This window comes from Pelobates fuscus, chromosome 9, assembly GCF_036172605.1.
Source record: "Pelobates fuscus isolate aPelFus1 chromosome 9, aPelFus1.pri, whole genome shotgun sequence".
Classification (NCBI taxonomy): Eukaryota; Metazoa; Chordata; class Amphibia; order Anura; family Pelobatidae; genus Pelobates; species Pelobates fuscus.
This window is the reverse complement of record NC_086325.1, coordinates 5120876-5125465: the sequence shown is the minus strand read 5'-3', so window position 1 is coordinate 5125465 and position 4590 is coordinate 5120876.

Here is a 4590-nt window from a genome sequence, read left to right as displayed (position 1 = left end):
AGGACCCATTTGCCAAGACTCGATCTCTGGTAGTATTTTTTATTTTTTGGCTAAGACCAACACGTTATTGGTTATTTATAACTTTCTGCGACCATTTTGTGGTCTCTAGTACTTTTCAATTGTGTTTGGATCTAGCCAGTCTGTACTTTTTGCAAGAGATACTTTGTACTCACCATGGCCAGGCATAGGGCCAGCTTGAATTTTTACAATTTACGTATTTTTTGTTCTATTAAAGGTACACATACCCACGTCCTCTCCACCTCGTCTTTTGTTCATTTTTATTTGTGGTTTTGGTTATGTTTTTATTTATTATTTTTTCTCCCCTCCCCCTCCCTATGTAAGTACATGCACTGAAGGGGTATATACTACTGAATGAGCAGCCTCCCACCTTGCACCTGTGTGTATGGTGGTTCTCTAACTCATTCTTTTTTCTTGTTCTACATTTATTTCTGGGGTAATGCCCCCTATATACCTCTTAGTAACCTACATCAGAGTTTAACGTGTTGGGTTTCTCCCACACCCCATCTCTCTGTCTTTCTATTTCCCCCCCCTTATTGTTTTTATAGGGCCCCACCCACCGCTCAGGGGTGGGGGCCGGGGGAAGGACTGTAGGTCCCCCCTCTCTTTATTTAGGGCCCCCACCCACCGCTCAGGGTTGGGGGCCGGGGGGGACAGTAGGTCCCCCCTCTTATTGTTTTTTTAGGGCCCCCACCCACCGCTCAGGGGTGGGGGCCAGGGGGAGGACGGTAGGTCCCCCCACCATTATTATGTAGGGCCCCCACCCACTGCTCAGGGGATGGGGCCGGGGGGAGGATGGTAGGGTCCCCCACCATTATTATCTGGTTCGCCGGGTTCGCCCATTCGCGAACATTTGCCGAAGTTTGCATTTGCCGTTCGCGAACCGAAAATTTTATGTTCGCGACATCACTATTCACAAACATCCAACCAACCCGCCAGGCCGTCCGAAGGTCTCTGGAATCAATTTGATTTCCAGCAGAGTATCGGAGAATATAGGTCACTGCCTGCAACCCATAGTTATCTTAAAGACACTTTAAATATTCTTCAAGTTTTAAACAACAGTGTTTGGAATCAAGAGTTCATATTAGTAACAGCGGACGTGAGTTCGCTGTATACTATTATACCACACACTAAAGGGAAGGAGGCAGTTACATTCTTTTTACAACAATCACAAACATATCCTCAGGAACAAATTGATTATTCATTATACGAGACATAGATTTGATTCTACACAACAATTTACTTTGGTTCAACAATGCATTTTTTTTTTTTTTTTGTCAATCTCTTTTTATTGAAATTTTGTTTTTTCATACCCTTGCGGGTCAAGAATATTTGAACTGTACATCAAACATAATCATAAAAACATAGTACGGCATGAACAATAGCATTTAAACGAAATCATGTACTAGAGAATGTGGGCCTGCAATGGTATGTTATCGTGAGTGTGTGAATTGCCTCGGGAGAATGGGTGAGTAACCATAGTATGTGTGTAGTAACCCTATCAGGTTCTGAGTTATGGCCTTCTTCTATGTATACCCAGGGCCCATGGGGGCCTGGGGGGGGGGGGTACGTAGGTTTGGAGCGGTCGCTCCCTCTTGTCAGTGGGGGGGATGAGGTGAGCTAGGAGTGGTTCAAGGCCAGCAGATTATGTGTAGATATAACTGTGCAACGTAAAACATGTGTGGTAAAGTCTCTGTTGTTGGAGTCAGGCCTCAGGAGTAGGTCGCTTGTCAGTGGCCTGGTTGGGTGCGGGTATGCCCAAAGCGTGGCAGAATGTCGGGAACTCCTCAAGTGTGGAGAGTTTGTGGACAGTTCCATGTCTAGTGACCACCAGGAATCTGGGTGACCTCCAGTGGTATTCTATCCCCGCTTCTCTGAGGGTGCTGGTGACTTGGTTCAGCGATCTGCGCCATTGTAACGTGGCTCTGGTGAGGTCTTGGTAGATGTTAAGCTGTGCGCCTTCAAATGTGAGTGGCGTCTTGCCCCAGAGAGCGGTCATCAGGATTCTTTTGTCTTGGGAGGCAGCACAGCGGACAATCACGTCTCGGGCCAAGCTTGGGGCTGTCCTGCCCGAAGGTGGCAGGCGGTATATCCCATCCGTGTTAAATTATTTTGCCTGTGTGGGTGGCAGGATGGCGGCCACGAGGCGTCTCAGGTAGTGAGGTAATTCGTCTGAGGAGACGTCGTCTGGTACTCCTCTTATTTTTATGTGGTTTCGCCTTGTCCTGTCGTCGAGGGCGATATAGTGGAGGGAGAGTGCTTGCTGTTGATTCTGGAGTGCCAGTACTGTGTCCTGCAAGGTTGTCAGTCCCTGTTTGATGTTAGCAACATCGTTCTCTGTGGCCTGAACCCTGACATCTATAGCCTGCACGTCAGATTTAATGGCTGCTATGCTGGTTGCCAGGAGGTTTTTTATTTCCCCAATTAGGTGTTGGAAGTCCCGCTGGGTGACTGGGGCAGACCCATCAGTGGTTCCCCCTGGTGTAGGTACCTGTTCTGGGGATTGGGCATGTGGGCTGGGACCCCTGAGTACCTTCATGGTGTCCTGCTCCGCCGCTCCCGCCATTTTGTCTGGCGGCCTGTGTTGTTGCAGCATGGTGCTGATATCCCTAGACCCTGAAGCCATCTCCGGTGGGGGTTTCTGGGACCGGCGGCCCATTTCTGCCCGAGTGGGTGAGGGTGCTATATAGGGATCGTCCCCTGCTGAGTCCTCTGGCTGATCGAGGCCGTCGAGGAATACCGTCCAATCGAGGGCTGCAGCCGGCTTGTAGGCCGCGGGTCTGCGCTTCCGGCGGTTAACCCGTGCCGGGCACACAAACGGCATGGGAGGTTGTAGGGGAGAGTACCGATGGTGCCCCTGGTCAGGAGTGGGTAAGTTGGGGGTTTTATTCCCCACTTGTCGGGTTTTTTTTCAGGTTGCGGTCGGGAGCCTTGCTGAGGTGCGACCGCTCCGGCTCGTGGTCAGGCTCCGCCCCCTCAACAATGCATTTTATTTACAAATCTGCGGCACTTCAATGGGAACAAGGTTTGCACCCAGTTATGCAAATTTATTTATAGCCTTTTGGGAACAGATTTTTATTTTATTTTGCAAAACAATGACTGGACTGCAAATCTTGTTTCCAATCACAGATATATTGACAACATTTTCTTTATATGGAAAGGCTCTGAAGAAAGCCTACAGCAGTTCTTAACATTTAAATTTTAACAATTGGGATATTTCCTTAGTAGTTAATTTTAGCCAACATAGTGTGAATTTTTTAGACCTAAACATATACATTGAGGATGGTGATATTAAAACAAAACTTGTTTTAAGCCTGTCGACGTTAACAACTAAATTCATTTACAAAGTTGTCATTTCTCCCCATGGTTATTAAATATCCCTAAATCACAATTTTTACGGGTACAAAGAAATTGCACAGACTCAGGAATCTATGACACCCAGGCACAGAGATTAAAAAAAACATTTCTTAGAAAAGGGGTACGATGAAACCTCACTCCAAAAAACTATAGAGGAAATTAAAATAAAAGACAGGGCAACACTCCTAGAATACAATACAGGAGAAAAGGATCCTCAACTTAATATACCCTTTATCTGTAATTTTTATTAAAAAAATAAAGAAATAAAAAAGATTTTAAACAAATGTTGGCCAATCTTAAGAGGAGATCCACCTATTACCAGAAAAACTAACTATGATATATAGGGGTGCTCCCAATATAGCTACGAAACTCGTACATAACCATATAAAAAACAAAATACTTTCCTACACAGTGAAGGCTTTTTTGGATGTGGTGTGTGCATAGCCTGCCGTCAGACGGGAAGTACAAAGAGGCACATAACCAGGTTCAAAAACAAACAAAAAGAATATAAGATAAAAATTCTAACCCCTTGCCACACTAAACAAGTGATCTATTTGCCAAAATGTACATGTGATTTGTACTATGTGGGTAGGACTAAATGATCCCTCTATATAAGGGTTAACGAACATGTTAGAAACATAAAGAAAGGTTTTACACAGCACAGTGTATCAATGCACTTTAAACAAACTCACAATAATGACCCTAAATGCCTAACCTTCCTAGCTATTCAAAAAGTGGAATCTAACTGGAGAGGGGGAAAAATTGTTGGGTCAAACAGAGATGCGCTGGATCTTTGATTTACACACCCTAACGCAAATCGATCTAAACTCGGATTTTGAATTGTGCCACTTTTTATGATGTCAGTTTTTTTACACACTTTTTACATTTTGACCCTTTTAACTTTTACTATATTCCACCTTTTTCATGTATTTAAATAATATAGAGATTGTTTGTAAATGGGAATGTACATCTCAATGTTGCTCTTCCCTTTATGTGTACACCTAAGTATTAATTATTATTTCTTATTATTATTTTTCTATTTTTTTAATCTTTATTTTTATATTCTATTTGTATATCCTTTTTTTAATTTACTTTTCATTATCTTTTATTAAACTAAATACGTTTTTGCATTCTTTCCTACTGATTTCTGGTCTTTTTTCCAGATCTTGAGGGATGTATATGTTAAGACACCTTTTGTCTTAAAAAGTAAATCAC